The sequence below is a fragment of the Heterodontus francisci genome, chromosome 35, assembly GCF_036365525.1.
Source record: "Heterodontus francisci isolate sHetFra1 chromosome 35, sHetFra1.hap1, whole genome shotgun sequence".
Taxonomy (NCBI): Eukaryota; Metazoa; Chordata; class Chondrichthyes; order Heterodontiformes; family Heterodontidae; genus Heterodontus; species Heterodontus francisci.
The window spans coordinates 18549353-18571912 of record NC_090405.1 but is presented as its reverse complement, the minus strand read 5'-3'; the positions used below and the strand labels follow the sequence as shown (position 1 = coordinate 18571912).

The 22560-nt window shown below is 44.6% G+C and overlaps 1 non-coding gene across 1 annotated transcript; it reads right to left on the bottom strand.

The window, feature by feature from the left end:
• Positions 1–14450: 14450 nt before the first annotated feature.
• trnam-cau (transfer RNA methionine (anticodon CAU)) lies at positions 14451–14522 on the bottom strand. Its single transcript has one exon. It is a non-coding gene; the product is annotated as a tRNA-Met (tRNA).
• Positions 14523–22560: the final 8038 nt, after the last annotated feature.

Below are 22560 nucleotides of genomic sequence, written 5' to 3'. Positions count from 1 at the left end.
ATTTTGACCCAGCCACAGTGAAGGAACGGTGATATAGTTTCAATTCCAGGATGGTGTGTGGCTCAGAGGGGAAATTGCAGGTGGTGGTGTTCCCATGCATCTGCTGCCCTTGTCCTTCTAGGTGATAGAAGTCACGGGTTTGGAAGGTGCTGTGTAAGGAGGCTTGCTGCGTTGCTGCAGTGCATCTTGTGGATGGTGCACGCTGTGTGTTGGTGATAGAGAGAGTGAATATAGTGAATGAGGCGCCAATCAAGTGGGCTGCTTTGTCCTGGATGACGTTGAGCTTCTTAAGTGTTGTTGGAGCTGCACCTATCCAGGCAATGGAGAGTATTGCATCACACTCCTGACTTGTGCCTTGTAGATAGGGGACAGGCTTTGGGGAGTCAGGAGGTGAGTTACTTGCCGCAGGATTCCTAGTGTCTGACCTGCTCTTGTAGCCATGATATTTATATGGCTACTGCAATTCAGTTTCTGGTCAATGGTAACCCCCAGGATGTTGATCGTGGGGGATTCAGCAATCGTAATGCTGTCGAATGTCAAGGGGAGAGGGTTAGATTCTCTCTTGTTTCAGAAGGTCATTGCCTGGGACTTGCGTGACTCGAATGTGAAATATCCTTCTTGTAGGGTATTGTATTGTACTGTACAGTGACTACACTTGGAAAGTCCTTCATTGGCTGTAAAAGGCTTTACAAAGTCCTGTGGTCGTGAAATGCATGTGTTGCTTTTTCCATTGTTATCAATGTCATTTTGATCAAAAGATAGGTTTCGTGAGCACAAAGTTTAAATCAATGTTGATTCAAATAATGTAAAAGCATCTATATTCTTGCACTGTACTTAATAATCACCATCTTCCTATCCTGACAGAGTACAATGTTTTTGACCCTGAAATTGATTCCACAATCTCAGTCCCTCAGACAATTTCAGCCCAGTTCTGATGAAAGATCACAGATCTGAAACGTTAACTCTGTTTCTCTCTCCACAGATGCTGTCAGACCTGCTGAGTATTTCCAGCATTTTCAAGAGTCTCGATTTAATGAATAGGAAACTTGTTTCAGATCAGATTGGGAGACAGTGTGAAACCACTCCATCGTACTCATGTCTGAGATTCTGAGGACAGTTGGCTGTTAGTGGAAGACATCATTAATTAAATGTACCTAGCAACAGCTCAGACCAATTATTATTTTACAAGGTGGTGTAATGGCCATCCAGGGGTTAAAAGTAGGGATCTTGTAAGGTTTCAGTGTGCAGGAACACGAGAAGATCTCAGGGGTAAAGGCTCAGATCATCGACCAAGTTCTCCACCTGATGAGGGATCTAGACTGGACAAAGAGGACCGTGACACTCTGAGACCAAGCTCGACCAGTCCACACACCTGCTAGAGCTGTAAAGTTATATTCCCCAAGTTTGTTCAAGATAATTTTACTTCCAATTATTAAGTACTATTTTACTCTCAATAAAAGTTCTGGACTTATTAATCAAGTATCCTGTTGCTTTAATTGGTTAAAGTCAGCCCAAAGAGATTGTCCACAATAGACTTTCCAGAACTGAAAGATAAGTCTGCAAGGATTGCTAATTTTACAGCCCTGTTTAAAAAGAGAGATAAACCCAGGAACTACAGACCAGATCGTCTAATGTCAGTGGTGGGGAAACTTTTCGAGACAATTATCCAGGAGAAAATTAACTGGCACTTGGTCGAACATGGGCTAATAAATGACAGCCAGTACAGATTGGTTAACAGAAGATTGTGTATGAATTAATTAATGAATTAATTTCTTTGATGAAGTTTCACAGAGAGTTGACCAGGGTGGTGAGGTTGATGGTGTGTGTCTGCACTTCAAAATTGTGTTTGAAAAAGTACCATAAAATAGACTTGTTAACAAAATTTGAGCAGATGGGATTAAGGAGGCAGTGGCAGCGTGGATACAAAATTGGCTGAGAGACAGAAAGCATAAAGTAGGGTGATTCAGAATGGAGGGACTAATACAGTAATGTCACTGTTGTTGCAGTGTGTGCAGTGTCTGACCCTGAGCTGTCCAAGGGAGGGGGCTGTTTGTGATGTTCCTGTGGGGTGTATTATCATCAGGGTATCTCTCTGAGCTGTCACAGGGATGGGACAGTGTGTGATATCCTTGTGCATGTCATGCAGGCCCACTGGCGTGTGGTTCCATCCTGATGCCAAAGAACAGAGCCCCATCTATGGGCAAAAAGTCTCACTTCCCTGTGGGTGTCTTGAGAGAGAAGAAGGCTTAGGGAGTAAACCTGGACAGTAAATCCGGAGTGGAGTCCCGTAGGCGGTTACCTGTTACTTATCAGGTAGTTTTCCAGCAACTCCTACAGCAGAGCTGGTACCAAACAGTACTGTTTTTTTCCTTTCCTTTGGACAATACTAGCAATGCTGAGAGGGGGTCCTGATGCTCAGTGTCTCCATACTATTTGCCCAGGCCTGTGCCCTGGAGAGGACACTCCAGCTTCGTGGTTAAACATTAGCAAAACATGGGAAGAAACAGTTACCGATTATAAGCTCTCACTCAATTGGTGTAGAGTATGAGCACCAGGGGTTACTTTTGACAGTGGGAGAGATCATCGCGTCTCATTGGAGAACTACCACCTACTCCAAGCTGTGCAGCCCCCAGTCAGTTAGGTGCTGTCCTGCCACAACCAACTTGCTTCAATGGGTGCTTGCAGCTTAGAGAGATATCTCTCAACTGGCGGATTGATAATCTATGCACCAGGCAAGACAAACTCAACAAAGAAGACACCAGTCCTTCGCATCACAAGCTGGAATGTAAGGACCATGTGTCCTGGCTTTACCGACAACCTTCTGCAGGTTGATGACACACACAAGACAGCTGTGATTGACAAGGAACTCACAAGGCTCAATGTGGACATTGCTGTGCTGCAAGAAACTAGACTCATTCAAAGTGGATCCCTCAAAGAGAAACACTACACCTTCTTCAGGCAGGGGAAAGCCCAAGAGGCAACTCGTGAGCATGGAGTGGGTCTCACAGTAAAAAACACGCTACTTGCAATGAGTGAACCCCCCACAGTTGGCTCAGAGAGACTTCTTACCCTTCACTTGTCAACAAGCGCGGGCCCAGTTAATCTCATGTGCATCTATGTCCCGACACTCACCTCCACCCCAGATGTCAAGGATCAATTCTATGAGACACTTGACACTGCCATCAGTAGAATTCCCAGCACCGAGGGACTGTATCTTCTCGGGGATTTCAACGCAAGCTTGGGTACTGACTACAGCTTGGCCAATGAGCATAGGGCACCAGGGGATTAGCAAGATGAACAAAAATGGACAGAGGTTTCTGGAGCTATGCTGTCACCGTGGACTCTGTGTGACGAACAGCTACTTCCAGGTCAAGCTGTGCCACAAGGTGTCCTGGAGACGTCCGAGATCACGCCACTGGCACCAGCTAGACCTTATCATCACCAGACGTACCACCCTCAGCAGTATCCTCATCACACGCAGCTATCACAGCGCTGACTGTGACACTGACCACTCCCTGGTGTGTAACAAGGTCAGGCTTCAGCCAAGGAAGCTTCATCCATCCAAGAAGAAAGGTCGTTCTCGGATCAACACTAGCCGAACCACTGACCCAGAAAGGACCCAGGAGTTCCTCAACATCCTCGATCAGGCTCTTTCAGAAAACACCCAAGGCCTCAGTGCAGTGTCAAAGTGGAATCATCTGCACACCACCATCTATAACTCTGCACTCACTGTGTATGGGAAAAGAGATGGGAGGAATGCTGACTGGTTTGAGGCTTATTGGACTGAAATGGAGTCAGTTACTGCAACTAAGAAGAGAGCCCTCATGAACTACAAACAAGTCCCCAGCAAACACACTCTAGATGCTCTCAGAGCTGCCAGAAACAAGTCTCTGCAGACTGCTCGGCACTGCACCAATCAATACTGGTTAAAACTCTGCAACAGCATCCAATCTGCCGCTGAATCTGGGGGATGCTAGAGGGACATATGAAGGAATTCAACACACCAAGGTTCCTTAGACAGCACCTTCCATACCCGCAACCTCTGCCAACTAGAAGGACAAGGGCAGCAAATTCATGGGAACACCACCACCTGCAAGTTCCCCTCCAAGCCACACACTATCGTGACTTGGAACTATATCGCCTTTCCTTCACTGTTGCTGGGTCAAAATCCTGGAACTCCCTTCCTAACAGCACTGTGGGTGTACCTACCTCACACAGACTGCAGCGGTTCAAGAAGGCAGCTCACCACCACATTCTCAAGGGAAATGAGGGATGGGCAATAAATGCTGGCTTCGCCAGTGATGACCACATCACATGAATGAATAAAAAAAATTATGAAAGCAACGGGCCCAGCAGTAACTAAATCAGCACCTTTGAAGACAAAGACAGGGACGATCATCACTGAACCTAACAAGCAGATGGAAAGGTGAGTGGAGCATTACCTTGAACTCTACATAACGGAGAACATTGTCATTGAAGTAGCTCTCAGCACCATTCCAGACTTCCCTGTCATGGAGGAGTTGGACAGTGACCCCACCATAGTAGAGCTCAACAAGGCCATTGACCGTCTTGCCAGTGGTAAAGCCCTGGGAAATGATGGTATTCCACCTGGAATCATCAAAAGTGGAAAAGCAGCTCTGCTGCAGCATCTCCATGAACTTCTGTGTCTCTGTTGGAAGGGGAGATCTGCACCTCTAAACATGCGTGATGCAAACATTGTCACCTTGTACAACAATAAGGGGGAATCGCAGTGACTGCAGCAATTACCAAGGCATCTGCTTGCTAAGTATTGTGGGGAAGGTCTTTGCTCACATTGCTCTGACCAGATTGCAGCCCCTGACATCACACATCTATCCTGAGTCTCAGTGCAGCTTCAGAGCTGGTAGATCGACAGTCGACATGATTTTCTCACTTCGGCAGTTACAGGAGAAGTACTGTGAACAGTACAGACCACTCTACATTGTCTTTATAGACATCACCAAGGCCTTCGATCTTGTTAGCAGAGACAGACTCTTCAAACTGCTGTGGAAACTAGGCTGCCCTCCTGAACTCTTGGGCGTCATCTCTTCTTTCCACGAGAACATGCACAGTTCCGTCAGTTACAATGGAGCAACATCAGACACTTTCACGATCAGCAGTGGGGTAAAACAGGGCTGTGTCTTGGTGCAAACTCTCTTCGGAACGTTGGAGGAGGCAGTTTAACCTGTCGAGCCTGATCTGTCATTCAATTACATCCTTGCTGATCATCTACCTCAACACCACTTTCCCGCGCTCTCCCCATATCCCTTGATGTCATGAGTATCAAGATTTCTATCAATTTCTGTCCTGAACATGCTCAATGATTGAACTTTCACAAACCCCTGAGGTAGAGAATTCCAAAGATTCACCACCCTCTGAGTGAAGAAATTCCACCCTATCTCAGTTTTAAATGGCCTATTAAATGAAACTTTAAGGAATACAAGCCCAGTTTCCTCATAAGACAATCCCACCATCCCAGGGATTAGTCTGGTGACCCTCCGTTGCACTCCCTCTGTGGCAAGTATATCCTTCCTTAGATAAGGAAACCAAAACTGTACACAATACTCCAGCACGATCTCACCAAGGCTCTATACAATTGCAGCAAGACATCTTTACTCCTGTACTCAAGACCCTTTGTGTTAAGGCCAACATACCATTTGCCTTCCTAATTGATTGCTGCACCTGCATGCGAGCTTTTAGTGTCTCATGAACAAGGACACACAGGTCCCTTTGGACATCAACACTTCCTAACCTCTCATCATTTAAGAAATACTCTGTCTTTCTGCTTATTCTACCAAAGTGGATAACTTCACACTTATTCACATTATATTCCATCTGTCATTTCATTCACTTATCCTGTCCAAGTCCCCTGGAAACCTCCTTGTAACCTCCTCACAGCTCACATCCTTTACAATTGGCATATTCTTCTCCATGCTGCTATTTTAAACTTTCAGTGACTCAGATGGGGGTGTCCACCTGCATACCAGAGCTGATGACAAGCTGTTCATCTTGGCAAGACTGCGCGCCAAGACCAAAATGAGTCAGTTCTTGGTCTGTGAGTTGCTTTTTGCTGATGACGCTGTGCTGACATCCCATAATGAAGTTCATTAACAGCAGCTTGTATATCGGTTCTCCCTGGCCTGCAAGGAGTTTGGACTGACGATCAGCATCAGGAAGATCAAAGTTATGGGCCAGGACGTAGAGACTCCACCTTCCATCAACATCGACAGGCTCACTTTGGAGGTTGTCAACAGCTTCACATACCTTGGATCAACAATCACCAGCAATCTGTCCCTTGATACTGAAATCAGCACCAGGATTGTCAATGCTGCAGCTGTCATGTCAAAGTTGAGAAGACGAGTGTGAACCGACAGCAAACTGATCGAAAATACAAAACTCTGCGTGTAACAGGCTTGTGTTCTCAGCACCCTCCTTTATAGTAGAGAAGCATCAACAACTTATGCAAGCCAAGAAAAGCAGCTGAACAGCTTCCACCTCCACTGTCTCAGATGGATATTGGGCATCTCCTGGCAGGACAGAGTGCCGAATGCAGAAGTACACCAGCGTGCAGGGATCTGCAGCATGTTTGTCCTCTTGAGTCAGCGGTGACTCTGTTGACTGAGTCATGTGTGCTGAATGGATGACGGTCGCTTTGCCAAAGACACGCTCTTTGGTGAGCTTGCTATCAGCACGAGACCAACAGGTCACCTACGTCTGTGATACAAGGACATCTGCAAAGCGAGATCTCAAGCTGACTGGGATTGGAGTCGATGCATGGGAAGTCCTTCCTGCTGACTGGAATTCCTGGAGAAAGGCATTCAGGAAGACCATGGGAAAAGCAGAGGACAAAAGAAATGACCAGATGGTGGGAAAGAGAGCTCAGAGGAAGGAAAAATTATCAGTCGACCTCGGGCCAATGATATTCATCTGTACCAGCTGCGGAAGGGATTGTCACTCACGAGTCATCCTCTACAGCCACAACAAACGATGTTTCACACAGAAGTGACGTACACCCCGGGTGTAGCCCATCGTCTTCCGAGACAGACGGTTGCCTATTACAATTACAACTACAGCTACAACTACAAGAGCGAGTCAGAGGCTGGGAACACTGCCGCGACGAACTCAGCTCTTGACTCGCCAAAGCCTGCCCACTATCTACAAGGCCTTCCTCTGATTTCAATTGCACGCACATTCGTGATCTGGCTCTGTAGCTTAGTTGGTTAAAGCACCTGTGTAGTAAACAGGAAATTCTAGGTTCAACTCCCAGCAGAGCTTTATTTCACAGTAGCAACATGCTTGAAAAGTTTCATTATCAACTTTGACATCTGTGTCTTGTGAACTTTAATTCAAAATACTTGATGAATTTCAATCATAAAAAAACAGCCTTTGTGAAGGATATGAGTTTGGAATGGCTGTTCCTCCTTGGACAGAATTTCAGTGCTGATTCATCAAAGTTAACTTCTTTGACATAAATTTGTTCACAGTTACATTCAACCTGGAAAACAGCTTGATATTCATCTCACTGAAGGAGAGTGTTTGTGTCATTATGTGTTGCTTTTAACCGAGACTGGGACATGACGCAAGTGGGAGGGTTTATCTGAGGTTTGGAATATTTGTCAGTCAGGAACAAGAAAAATCAAAGGAACCAAATAAGAAAACCTAAGTCTCATGTGGTTACCGAGAAACGGTGAGAAGATATTAAACTTTGTTGTATTTAATACAACTGTGTGAACTTTGATCTTTCCTGCCTTTTATAAACAGTATTTGAAGGGTCTCAGTAAAAATGTTCAGTGTTGATGAGAGTGGGGTCTGGGTGAGCAGCTGCTTCATGTGACAGGGTCAGGACTGGATGCAGGAAGTTCTCTGACAGTCTCTCTCTGATGGGTTGAGTTGATTTTCAACTGGCAGCTGTTGCTGTTTTGATAATTCAAGTTCCCTCCACCGATTTTTTTGGATAGACAGTGCAGTATGAGGATGTAAAGGGTTAATGCTGAAGAGAAGTGGGATTAACCCCTCCCACAATCAGAGTGATGATGTAACAGTCACATGAGATGAGGTTTGGGAGGAGAGAGCTGCACCAAAGATGCGAGTTTCGGAGGCTTGATGAGTGTGTATATAGTATTGTGTAAATTAGAAAAGAGTTCTTAGTTCTTTCAGCAGGAAATGTGTCCAGAAAATATCACGAAACTCACAATTTTATTATTCAGGAGTTGGAACACAGGGATATTAACTCCAAGTGACAGTAGTGGTTTCATTTAACAAAAGAAAAGGAGAGAATAATATTGCTCATTGATTGAAATCCCCCAGTGAGGAGACAGTTAAACAGGTGATCTGTTGGGGCATCCTTCGATCCAAGGTTTCGGCAGCATTTAATCTCCCTTTTTGGTGAAACTCTCTGTTTTTTGCATCTTTTTTAAATCCAGCTTTGATGGACCAGTGAAAAAACTGAAAAAAGTGAACAGATCCATCCTTTCTTTTCTTCCTTCTTCCCATCAGTTTCTCTTTTCTGTCCCAATTTAATCTGCTGTTTTATCCATTCCAATCATAATTCAACATTCCAATCAAATCTATTTGTTATTCCACAGTGTCTCTCCATGTGTTTTATTCTGTTGTATTCTCTCACAGTCTGTTTGATGATCAATGTTACATCTCACTCTCTGTTCTGGTGAAGATCAGCAGCAGTGATATCTGTTTACTCCACCCGACAAGTCGGCCTGAGGCTGTGTCTCATCGATAATGTGGAGTTAGGAACATAGGAACATAGGAGCAGGAGTCGGCCATTCAGCCCATCGAGCCTGCCCCACCATTCAATATGATCATGGCTGATCATCCACTTCAATGCCCTTTTCCCCACACTTTCCTCATATTCCCTTATGTCATTTGTATTTAGAAATCTATCAATCTCTGCTTTAAACATACTCAATGACTGAGCTTCCACAGCCGTCTGGGGTACAGAATTCCAAAGATTCACAACCCTCTGAGTAACAACATTTCTCCTCATCTCTGTCCTAAGTGGCTTGCCCCTTATTTTGAAATTGCATCCCCTGGTTCTCGACTCCCCAACCAGGGGAAACATCTTAGCTGCATCTACCCTGACTGTCCTTTAAATATTTTGTAGGTTTCAATGAGATCACCTCTCATTCTTCAAAACTCTACAGAATAGAGCCCCAGTTTCCCCAATCTCTCTACATAGGACAGTCCCACCATCCCAGGAACAAGTCTGATGAACCTTCTTTGCACTCTATCTATGGCAATAATATCCTTCCTAAGGCAAGGGGACCAAAACTGCACACAGTACTCCAAGTGCAGTCTAACCAAGGTTCTATACAATTGAAGCAAGAATTCACTACTCCTGTACTCAAATCATCTTGCGATAAAGGCTAACATACTATTAGCCTTCCTAATTGCTTGCTGCACCTGCATGTTAGCTGTCAGTGACTTATTGACATGGACACCCAGGTCTCCCTGAAACTCTATACCTCAGTTAATAAAGGAAAGGACCTGCTGAACCACCTTATTGACCTGTACTGCTACTTCAGGGATCTGTGGACATTCACTCCAACGTCCCTCACTTCCTCTACACCATTCAGTGTTCTCCCATTAATTGTGTATTCCTTTGCCTTTTTTGACGCCTGCTCTCGCTGTTCCCTGCTCTCCGAGTGAACTCTTGCTCCCTCTCTCTCCTGGGCTCTTTATGCTCCACTCTGCTCTCACTGTTTCCCGCTCTCTTAATGTATCAATATTTGTTTGCCTTGTGTTTAATTTAAAATATGGATTAACTGTACTTTACAGTTGTAGGTTTTATTTGGTAGTCCTGTGCAAGTTGTGGATTGGTATTTAATATTCAGCTCTGTGAAAACGATTGCGAATGAAAATATAACTTTCAATCTTATACATGGGCTGGTCTGCAAGCTCCAAGTCCTTCATTTTGTAGTAATGGAATTGATACTGTATCTTTCAGTCTTAATCTCTGTGGGATTTTTGAACTGGTATGTAATGCATAACTTGGTCTAACGTTCTGATGTACATTATTGGGATTCATAGGATCATAGGAAATAGGGGCATTAGGCCATTTAGCCCATCGAGCCTGCTCCAACATTCAAACAGATCGTGACTGATCATCTACCTCTACGCCATTTTTCTCTGCCATCTCCATATCCCTTGATCTTGTTAGTATTTAGAAATCTATCGATTTAAGTCTTGAATATGTTCAATGATTGATCTTCCACAGCCCTCTGGGATAAAGAATTCCACAGATTTCTCACCCTCTGAGAAAAGAAATTCCTGCTCATCTCAGTCTGCCCTTATTCTGAGACTGTGTCCCCTTGTTCTGGACTCACTAGACAGAGGAAACATCCTATCCATATCTACCCTGTGACACCCTGTAAGAACTTTGCCTGTTTCAATGAGATCACTTCTCACTCTTCAAAACTCTAGAGAATTTAGGCCCAGTTTCTGCAGTCTCTCATCATAAGACAATCCCACCATCCGAGGGGATGAGACCGGTGAATCTCTGTTGCACTCCCTCTGTGACAAGTCTATCCTTCCTTAGATAAGGAAACCAAAATTGTACAGAATACTCCAGGTGCGGTCTCATCTAGACTTCATACATCTTTACTCATGTACTCAAATATGCTTTCAATGAAGCCAACATACCATTTGCCTTCCTAATTGCTTGCTGCACCTGCATACTAGCTTTTAGTGTCTCATGACACCCAGGTGCCTTTGGACATCGACACTTCCCAGCCTCTCACCATTTAAGAAATACTCTGTCTTTCTGTTTATTCTACCAAAGTGGAGAACTTCACATTTATTCACATTATATTCCATCTGCCATGTTCTTGCCCATTCATTTAACCTGTCCAAATCCCCTTAAAGCCTCCTTGCATTCATTCTGTACCTTTCAATTCTGTAAATTTTGTCTGTTCTATTTCAGATTTTATATTTAAAATGTCACCATGGTGACAGAGTTTATTTAGATCTGATAGTGAGTTTGTTTTTGGACTGTGATTGATGTATCAACCTGTCAGCTGTACTGAATTGGAGTGAAATAGAAACAACTTCTGTCTCTCCCGCTGTTGTTTGACTGTTGGATTGAAAATGTGTCTCTCTTGACTTTGGGATCAGTGTCTGTCTGACTACTTCTTTTGTTTGCTCCATTGGAACTGATGAACTGGCAGTATCTCTGTGCTTTGGGAGTGATCCTGTACCGACTGTGTGTTGGAACGAGATCACTGCACTTTTCCTTGTGTCCAAGAATCACCACATCCAGTCAGGTTCCTTCATGTATTTTCCTGCAGGAATGAAAGAACTGGTGAGGTAGAAGATACAAAAGCGATCAATGTAATCGTCCCAATAATAATCATTATGAACAATCGCGAAATGAAAACCAGGAACACAAACAGTGTCAGTGTCTGACTCCACTGCAGTACTGCAGTATTCAGCTTCTGTTTACCAGGTGTTTGCAGTGGTTTTCCAACAAGTTTGTGACATTCAGAAACAACACAAGCCCTGCACTGCTCAATGACTGGGACTGTCCGATAGAGCAGTGACCTTTACACAGTCACATTTCTATTTCAACAGAAAACAAGCAGCCACTATTTAAAATGTGCCTTTCACACTTCTCACCTGGTGTCTGCAATAAATGTTCTTTGTCTAACTGTCCACATCGTTATTTTGCGGCTATTTTCCCCCACTGTTCACGATCCAACAAACAGTGAGAGACTGGAACTAAAGCAGGAAAATTCCCTCTCCTTTGGGTGGTGAAATTGTCAGTGATTTTCAATAGTGATTTCTTCCCATTGTGTCTCCCTGAGCCTGTACAGACACTGTCCGAGAATGAACTCTCCCTTCCCCGTGTCCCCGGCTCACTCCATGTTCCGGGAGCAGCTCCTGCTCCACAGTGTCTGTTACAAACACTCCCCGACTCCCCCTCAACTTCCCACCACTCAATGCTAATCTCTGAGCACATCTGCGGACACGCTCCCAAAGCAGTGGCTGCTGGAAGCAGATGCTGTTTGTTCCCTTCCCCCGGGCCCGGGAAGTCTCCATTAGCAGCTGATTTAAAGCATCTTCCCCTGATTGAGTGAATGGCCTCACAGACTGGGTTGGGGAAAGGCTGCGCATGCGCTCCACTCCTCATTGTGACGTCCCACTGGGGGCTTCAGTATTCACTAGTGAGAGGGACCTGGTCGTTTGTGAGGACAGCGTGAAACAGGCTGATATGCTCGAACAGGTTGATGTTAAGAGGGAGGATGTGCTGGAAATTTTGAAAGACATGAGGCAGATAAGTCCCTGGGGCCAGACGGGATATACCCAAGGATATTAAGGGAAGCGAGGGAAGAGATTGCCGCGCCTTTGGCGATGATCTTTGCGTCCTCACTGTCCACTGGAGTAGTACCAGATGATTGGAGGGTGGCAAATGTTATTCCCTTGTTCAAGAAAGGGAATAGGGATAACCCTGGGAATTATAGACCAGTCAGTCTTACGTAGGTAGTGGGCAAATTATTGGAGAGGATTCTGAGAGACAGGATTTATGATTAGTTGGAAAAGCATAGTTTGATTAGAGACAGTCAGCATGGCTTTGTGAGGGGCAGGTCATGCCTCACAAGCCTTATTACATTCTTTGAAGATGTGACTAAACACATTGATGAAGGAAGAGCAGTGGATGTGGTGTATATGGATTTCAGCAAGGCGTTTGATAAGGTTCCCCATGGTAGGCTCATTCAGAAAGTAAGGAGGCATGGGATACAGGGAAAGTTGGCTGTCTGGATACAGAATTGGCTGGCCCATAGAAGACAGAGGGTGGTAGTAGATGGAAAGTATTCAGCCTGGAGCTCGGTGACCAGTGGTGTTCCGCAGGGATCTGTTCTGGGACCTCTGCTCTTTGTGATTTTTATAAATGACTTGGATGAGGAAGTGGAAGTCTGGGTTAGCAAGTTTGCCGATGACACGAAGGTTGCTGGAGTTGTGGATAGTGTGGAAGGCTGTTGTAGGTTGCAACAGGACATTGACAGGATGCAGAGCTGGGCTGAGAAGTGGCAGATGGAGTTCAACCTGGAAAAGTGTGAAGTGATTCATTTTGGAGGGTTGAATTTGAATGCAGAATACAGGCGAAAAGACAGGATTCTTGGTAGTGTGGAGGAACAGAGGGATCTTGGGGCCCATGTCCATAGATCGCTCAAAGTTGCCACCCAAGTTGATAGGGTTGTTAAGAAGGCGTATGGTGTGTTGGCTTTCATTAACAGGGGGATTGAGTTTAAGAGCCGCGAGGTTATGCTGCAGCTCTATAAAGCCCTGGTTAGACCACACTTGGAATATTGTGTTCAGTTCTGGTCGTCTCATTATAGGAAGGATGTGGAAGCTTTAGAGAGGGTGCAGAGGAGATTTATCAGGATGCTGCCTGGACTGGAGGGCATGTCTTACGAAGAAAGATTGAGGGAGCTGGGACTTTTCTCATTGGAACGAAGAAGGATGAGAGGTGACTTGATAGAGGGGTACAAGATGATGAGAGGCATAGATAGAGTGGATAGCCAGAGACTTTTTCCCAGGGTGGAAAGGGCTATCACCAGGGGGCATAATTTTAAGGTGATGGAGGAAGGTTTCGGGGAGATGTCAGAGGTAGGTTCTTCACACAAGAGAGTGGTGGGTGCATGGAATGCACTGCCAGCGGTGGTAGTAGAAGCAGATACATTAGGGACATTTAAGCGTCTCTTGGATAGGTACATGGATGATAGTAGAATGAAGGGTATGTAGGTAGTTTTGATCTTAGAGTAGGTTAAAGGTTCGGCACAACATCATGGGCCGAAGGGCCTGTACTGTGCTGTACTGTTCTATGTTCTATGTTCTATAACACAGGTGTTGGGAGGCTCAGCCTGGCTACGCAATGTTACAAGGACGCTGAGTGACACCATCGACAACGGGACAGAGAGAAAAACACACAGAAAACGAATAGACTGTGAGGAAGCAAAAGTGAGGAACGGAGAGAGAGAGACAGACAACGAAACTGAGATGGAGAAACAAGGCATTTGTATGATTGTGCTCTCCCTGTTGTCTAAAGGTATTTCCTGTTGTGTAAATATGTTTTCTGTTGTGTAAAGATGTACCCTGTTGTTGTGTAAAGGTTTTCCCTGTTATTGTTTTATTTTCTGTTGCTGACCGTCTCCTCACTGTGACCATTTGTCCTGGTTTTATTGTGGCCAAAATCACCATCTGGTGGTGGAGAGGAGACTCTGCAGGAAGGGGTTGACAAAGTGGGAGAGACTCGGCTGGTCCGTGTTTGCAGTTTGTGTTCGTGTGAGCAAAAGTGATTTGTTACTGATTGATGTGTTCACTCGAAGGAAAAAGCTGATTGCAATCGAGTGCATCTTGTTATTATGGGGAAACACTTGATGTTTTGAAAGTGAACTGTTTGTGTTACTACCAAACATAAATAGCAGAGAATGGTTTCGATCCATCGACCTCTGGGTTATGGGCCCAGCACGCTTCCGCTGCGCCACTCTGCTGTTAGTTTAAATTTTAGCTGCCTGTTAGTGAAATATGTTCATTTCTCCAATGTTTTTATAAAAATAGGATTGTGGTCGGATTTCTCAAGAATCCCGGACTCAGCAACATACGTGCTGACGGACTCACCCTCACTGCACAATGACACAAGGACACTGAGTAACAGCACCGACAATGAGGCAGGCAGAGAAAGACACACAGAAAACCGGGAAGAGAATATCAGGGCCCAGAAAGGAACAGACAGAGAAAGACACACAGAAAACCAGGAAGAGATTATCAGGACCCAGAAGGGAACAGACAGAGAAAGATACTGAGCAAACCAGCAAGAGACAGCGAAAGACTGATGATTTATGTAATTGTGTTCTCTGTTGTGTAAAGATGTTCCCTGTGTTCTTTTAAAGATATTTCCTGCTGTGTAATATGTTCTCTGTTGTGTTACTGTATTCGCTGTTGTGTAAAGATGTTCTCTGTTATTGTGTAAAATGGTTCCCTGTTGGGGAAAGATCTACTCAGTTGTGTAAATATGATCCATCTTGTGTAAAAGTGTTCCCGGTTGTTTAAATATGTTCCCTGCTCTGTAATGTAGAGCTGAGTCTGCACTAATGGAATTGCTACAGTATCTTCCAGTCTGATACTGTATGAGGGCTGGAATATGATCCAAAGCACAGTCTATACAAATTGAATTGCTATTGTATCTTTTAGTTTCACAATCCGGGGGAGTTTTAAACTGAAATCTCAGTTTGTATCTCAGGTTATACTATCTTTCAGATTCTCTCAATCTGATATCACACTTGAGATTTAGACTTAAGAAAGGATGTACTGGCATTGGAGGAGTTCAAAAGCGATTCACTCAGCTGATTCCTGAGATGAAGGGGTTGACTTATCAAGAACGGCTAAACAGGTTATTCATTAGCGTTTAGAAGAATGAGGGGTGATCTTTTTGAAATGAACAAGATTCTGAGGGGGCTTAACAGGGTGAAGAAGGGTCTCTGACCTGAAACATTAACTCTGCTTCTCTCTTCACAGATGCTGCCAGACCTGCTGAGTATTTCCAGCATTTCTTGTTTTTATTAACAGGGTAGATGTTGAGAAGATGTTTCCACTAGTGGGGGAATCTCAAACTAGGCAACATAGTTACAGAATAAGGGGACACTCATTTAAAACTGAGATGCAAAGGAATTTCTTCTCTCAGAGGGTAGTGAATGTCTGGAATTCTCTATCCCAGACAGTATTGGAGGCTAAATCACTGAAAGTATTTAAAGAGGATGTAAATAGATTTTTGAAATATTGGAGAGTTGAGGTCCATGAAGAGCTGGCATGAAAGAGGAGTTGAGGTCTGGGGCAGATCAGCCATGATCTTACTGAATGGTGGGGCAGGCTTGAAGGGCCGAATGGCCTACTCCTGCTCCTATTTCTTATGTTCTTATGTTATGTTATATCTAATGTATATGTCAGGATGCACTATGGGAATTAATACTGAAACTTATAAACTCATAATGTGTGTAAATATTGGGCTGATATTTAACTTGAATCTCAGAGTACATTATTGTGGTTAATTCTGTAAGTTTGAAAAGGGAACTCTGTTCCATAATGAAAACAAGAAATGCTGGAAATACTCAGCAGGTCAGGCAGCATCCGTACAGAGAGAAGCAAAGTTAACGTTTCAGGTCAGTGACCTTTCAGATGCTGCCAGACCTTTTGAAAGTCCATGTACACCACATCAACAGCATTGCCCTCATCATCCCTCTCTGTTACCTCATCAAAAAACTACAGCAGGACAGTTAAACATGATTTTCCCTTAAGATATCCATGCTGGCTTTCTTGAATTAACCCACATTTGTCCATGGGATTATTAATTTTGTCCCGAATTATTCTTTCGAGAAGTTTTCCCACTTCCAAAATTGAACTGACTAGGGAGTGAAATGAGGTGAGTTGCTCTAACAGAGAGCCAGCACGGGTTCGACAGGCTGAATGGCCTCCTTCTGTGCTGTAGCCATTCTATGATTGTATGATTCTAGCAACAACTGTTGGTGGAGAGGCAGTGATGCAGGAATGGGTTGACAGAAAGGGGAAAGTCTGGGCTGGTGTGTGTTCGGGTTTGTGAATAAAGGTGATTTGGAAGCTGTGTTCCAAATTGAAGTGTTTACTGGAAGGAAGAAGTTGATGTAAATAAAGAGTAAAACGTGTTCAGATGAAGCGTGGTGTGATTGTGGATAGCAGTAAATATAGTGTTGGTGAATTATTTGTGTTTATAAACTTCCACTGCGCCCTCTGCTGCAGGCTGCTGTTTATATCCAGCTGTGTATTAGTGCCGTGTGTTAACAAGATAAATGTTTGTTTCAACGCTGTTTATAAAGCAATAGCATTGCACTCAAACAGTCCCAGACATAGCAACACACGTACAAAAGCAAAATATTGCGGATGCTGGAAATCTGAAACATAAACAGAAAATGCTTGAAATAGTCGGCAGGTCTGGCAGCATCTGTGGAGAGAGAACAAAGTTAATGTGAGCTAAGGAAACAGATCTGAACTGTTAACTGTGTCTCTCTGCACAGATGCTGCCAGACCTACTGAGCATTTCCAGCATTTTCTGTTTTTATTACAGCAACACAGGTGTTGGGAGGCTCAGCCTGGCTACACAATGTTACAAGGACGCTGAGTAACACCATCGACAACGGGACAGAGAGAAAAACACACAGAAAACCAAGAATAGACTGTGAAGAAGCAAAAGTGAGGGACAGAGAGAGAGGCAACGAGACTGAGATGGAGAAACAAGGCATTTGTATGATTGTGTTCTCCCTGTTGTCCAAAGGTATTTCCTGTTGTGTAAATATGTTTTCTGTTGTGTAAAGATGTCCCCTGTTGTTGTGTAAAGGTTTTCCCTGTTCTTGTTTTATTTTCTGTTACTGACCATCTCCTCTCTGTGACCATTTGTCCTGGTTTTATTGTGGCCAACATCACCATCTGGTGGTGGAGAGGAGGCTCTGCAGGAAGGGGTTGACAAAGTGGGAGAGACTCGGCTGGTCCGTGTTTGCAGCTTGTGTTCGTGTGAGCAAAAGTGATTTGTTACTGATTGATGTGTTCACTAGAAAGAAGAAGCTGATTGCAATGGAGTGCCTTTGGAAGCATCTTGTTATTTTGGGTAAATACTTGATGTTTTGAAAGTGAACTGTTTGTATTATTACCAAACATAAATAGCAGAGAATGGTTTCGATCCATTGACCTCTGGAGTATGGGATCAGCACGCTTCCGCTGCGTCACTCTGCTAACTGCTGGTTTCAATTTCAGCTGCCCGTTAGTGAAATATGTTCATTCCCCAATGTTTTTATAAAAATAGGATTGGAGTCGGATTTCTCAAGAATCCCGGACTCAGCAACACACGTGCTGACGGACTCACCCTCACTGCACAATGACACAAGGACAATGAGTAACAGCACCGACAATGAGGCAGACAGAGAAAGACACACAGAAAACCAGGAAGATATTATCAGGACTCAGAAAGGAACAGACAGAGAAAGGTACTGAGCAATCCAGCAAGAGACAGCGAGATAAAAGCAAAATACTGCGGATGCTGGAAATCTGAAACAAAAACAAGAAATACTGCAACCACTCAGCAGGTCTGGCAGCATCTGTGGAAAGAGAAGCAGAGTTAACGTTTCGGGTCAGTGACCCTTCACCAAGGAGGCGAGGACAAATGGTATGGGAAGCAACAACTAATTTTTAGTATAAAACGGGTGTAAGTATTGCTTCCATTAATGTGCGTAGCATTAAATTTACTACGCAATGTGTTTCAACCTTGGATTACCTTGCCAAGGTCAAAGCTGACCTACTGTTTCTGCAGGAGTGTGGAATACCACACCTCAGCAGCTACAGGCAGTGGTCGCGATGGTGGTCCCACGGGCCATCGATCTGGTCGGGGGGTAATGACTGCCGTTCCTCCGGCCTGGGTATTCTGCTGCGGGGAGCTAACTTCACCATCTCCGAAGTTAAGGAGGTGGTGGGCGGCCGCCTCCTCGTAGCAGACGTGATGTACAACAACGCTCCGCTCCGGTTGATCAACGTGTACACCCCGGTACAACGCAGCGAGCGGCTGACCGTCTTCCAGCAGCTGGCGACGTCCAGGCCGGTCATCCTAGGCGGTGACTTCAACTGCATCATCTGGTGATCTAAAATGGACCAGGGCGGGAGGGACACGATGTTCAAACCTCTGGACAAGGGCGGGAAAAATGTACCCAACGTCGCCCTCATCCTGATGACCACCTTCGTGTGCAGCTGCACCAAGCTGTGTGTGGAGCCCCAGTACACAAACACCAAGTGTCACTATGTGCTGAGGTGTTGCGAAGGATGGGTCTGGTCACATTGCCGCGGATCGCTTCATCCAGTTGGACCATACCGTACCAGCTATCCTTCGTGGGAATGTTTCTGCGGGAAAACACCTTTGACCACCAATCCATCAGGCAGTGGTCTGCACGGAATGTCCTCAAGGCCCTACGGGAAAAGGAGATGGTGGATCCGATCGGATGGTTCCCCGAGCAGACTGCCAAAGTCATTTGGCAGAATGCCTCATCACCAGAACTATCAAACAAGCACCAAGATGTAGCTTAGCTGGTGGTAAGAAGAGCCCTTCCTGTCAGATCCTTCCTGCATGCCCGAAGTCTCGCCCCCTCCACACGCGGCCCTCGAGGTGGCTGCGGTGGGGAAGAGACAGTTGCCCACCTCCTCCTGGAATGTGTCTTTGCAAAGCAGGTGTGGAAAGAGATGCAGTGGTTTTTGTCGAGGTTCATCCCAAGCAGCTCTGTAACACAGGAGTCTGTGCTCTACGGGCTGTTCCCAGGGATGCACACCGAGATAAACATTAACTGCTGCTGGAGGACCATCAATTTGGTGATAGACACTCTTTGGTCTGCCCGAAATCTGCTGGTCTTGCATCGCAAAGAGTTGTCCACGACCGAGTTTTGCAGACTGGCACATTCCAAGGTCCAGGACTACGTGCTGAGGGACGCACTAAAGCTTGGGTTAGCCACTGCAAAGGCTCAATGGGGAAAGACCACTGTGTAAGGTCCCCCCGCCATAGTGAACTGGGCAGCTGGACCCATTGGAAACCCCTCGTGCTGTATACACCAGATATGGGTTTGCTGTAAAATGTCCATGTCAGGTAAAACGGAGTGGAAGGGTTGTGAGGCAACTCACTCCTGTATTGAAGAAAACTGATTTCCTTTGCACTTTTTGGAATGTCAACTTGGTGCTGTTTTGAACTGTTGTATAATGCATTTTTTACAGATTTATATGAAGAAAGCATATTTTTAGGAATAAAATCCTGGGGATTCATATGCATAGTTCTTTGAAGGTGGCAGGACACATTGAGAAAGTAGTTAGCAAAGCATATGGGATCTTGGGCTTCATCAATAGAGGTACTGAGTACAAAAGTAGGGAAGTTATGCTGAACCTGTATAAATCTCTAGTTGGGCCACAACCAGAGAATTGCATCCAGTTCTAGTCAACACACGTTTGGAGGGATGTGAGTGTCCTTGAGAGGGTGGAGGAGATTTATCAGAATGGTTCCAGACATGAGGGATTTTAGCTGTAAGGTTAGGTTGGAGAAGCTGGGGTTGTTCTCCTTGGAGCAAAGGAGATTGAGAGGAGATTTGATAGACATGTACAAGATTATAATAAATATGACAGGTTTAGATAACTTACAGGGCGATGGGGATAGAGCGGGGGAATGGGACTGAATGGATTGATTTACATGGGCTTGATGGGCAAAATGACTTACTGTACTGTAGTGACTCCATGACTCAATGACTCTCTCTCCTTCTCTCTCTCTCTCTCTCTGTCTATCGCTTTACCTCTCTCTGCCTCTCTCTCTCTATCTGTCTTTAGCTGGTCCTCTAACTTTCTATCGCACTCTCTCTCTCTCTTTTTTTTCACTCTCTCTCTCTCCATTACACACATATTTGTCAATCACATGTCAAAGAAGGAAGTGTAATGAAGGAATGGCTGCGCCCTTGAAAATGTTTCCAGCAGAATAGTTAAATGTTTAAAGTTTCTGTAGGGAGTTTGACCTGAGATGGTGAGACACAAGGATGTGAGGTTATTAAAGTCTTCACCAAATGTAATAGGGAATAATTTTCTTCACTGGTGAACCCAAAGGAACAAATATGGCACAAGAATGAGAAAAGTCAGAGGATTGAGAAACATCCAATGGTTCTTCACATATACAAGTCAGCAGACCCACAGAAAAACAGTAGGTTGAGAGTTCAGATCCAGTGATAGACTGGACAAATATCGAGCCAGTGCTTTTTTCTTTATAAACCCAACATCTGTCCACTTGGCTATTGCACCTCGTCTCGATGTATCTGATAATACTGATACTATTTGTATTCCACAGTTGCTTTGAAATCACAGGCAATATAAATGGATTGGGAATGTCAATGGTCAGGAACCATTAATGGATTGGGAAAGTCAATGGACTGGAAAATATCAGTGGATTGGGAAATTCTATAGACTGAGTTATATCAATGGATTGGGACAGTTCAGTACATTGTGAAACATCAATGGATTAGGAAACAGGAATTAAAGGGACAGATGGAGTTCAACCTGGAAAAGTGTGAAGTGATTCATTTTGGAAGGTCGAATTTGAATGCAGAATACAGGCTTAAAGACAGGATGCTTGGTAGTGTGGAGGAACAGAGGGATCTTGGGGTCCATGTCCATAGATCGCTCAAAGTTGCCACCCAAGTTGATAGGGTTGTTAAGAAGGCATATGGTGTGTTGGCTTTCATTAACAGGGGGATTGAGTTTAAGAGCCGCGAGGTTATGCTGCAGCTCTATAAAGCCCTGGTTAGACCACACTTGGAATATTGTGTTCAGTTCTGGTCGCCTCATTATAGGAAGGATGTGGAAGCTTTAGAGAAGGTGCAGAGGAGATTTACCAGGATGCTGCCTGGACTGGAGGGTATGTTTTACGAAGAAAGGTTGAGGGTGCTAGGGCTTTTCTCATTGGAACGAAGAAGGATGAGAGGTGACTTGATAGAGGGGTACAAGATGATGAGAGGCATAGATAGAGTGGATAGCCAGAGACTTTTTCCCAGGGCAGAAAGGGCTATCACCAGGGGCCATAATTTTAAGGTGATGGAGGAAGGTTTCGGGGAGATGTCAGAGGTAGGTTCTTTACACAGAGAGTGGTGGGTGCGTGGAATGCACTGCCAGCGGTGGTAGTAGAAGCAGATACATTAGGGACATTTAAGCGACTCTTGGATAGGTACATGGATGATAGTAGAATGAAGGGTATGTAGGTAGTTTGATCTTAGAGTAGGTTAAAGGTTCGGCACAACATCGTGGGCCGACGGGCCTGTACTGTGCTGTACTGTTCTATGTTCTATGTTCCAGATGAAAGGATTGCATTAATCAATGGATTAGAATGTGGAGAGGCAGGAGAAAATGATGCCATTTTAAGTAGGGGGCCGGGGGTTAGTAGAAACAGACCAGGGCTATTTTACTCTCTATCTCACTCCTTTCTTCTATCTGGCTCATTATCACATCCTTTCTCTCTCAGAGCGGTGGGAATCACTGGAACCCACACTTGCTGCTCAGATTGTTTGGTTCCGGGAAAATACAAGGTCCACATCAGATTGACAGGAAGGATAAATGTGATTCAGAGCCAATCATATTCCTTTTGGTGATGTGTGCTCAGCTTTGTTATATCAGCAAAGGCAGCAGGAAATGCAAATCCTGAAGAGTTTTGATAGAGTGAAGAAGGAGAAAGTGTTGCCAGTGACAGAAGGGTCAGTAACCAGAGGAAACACATTTAAAGTAATTGACAAAAGAATTCGAACTGTGATGAGGAAGTTGTTTTTTCAGCAGTGTGTTGTTCTGGTCTGGAATGCAATCCTGAAAGGTCAGTGGACGCAGATTCAATGTTAACTCTAAATGGAATTGGATATATACCTGACATGGAAAATATAACAGGGCAATGGGGGAAAGGACAGGAGTGCGGGATGTGGGATTAATAGAATAGCTCTGTTAAATATCAAGCAAATG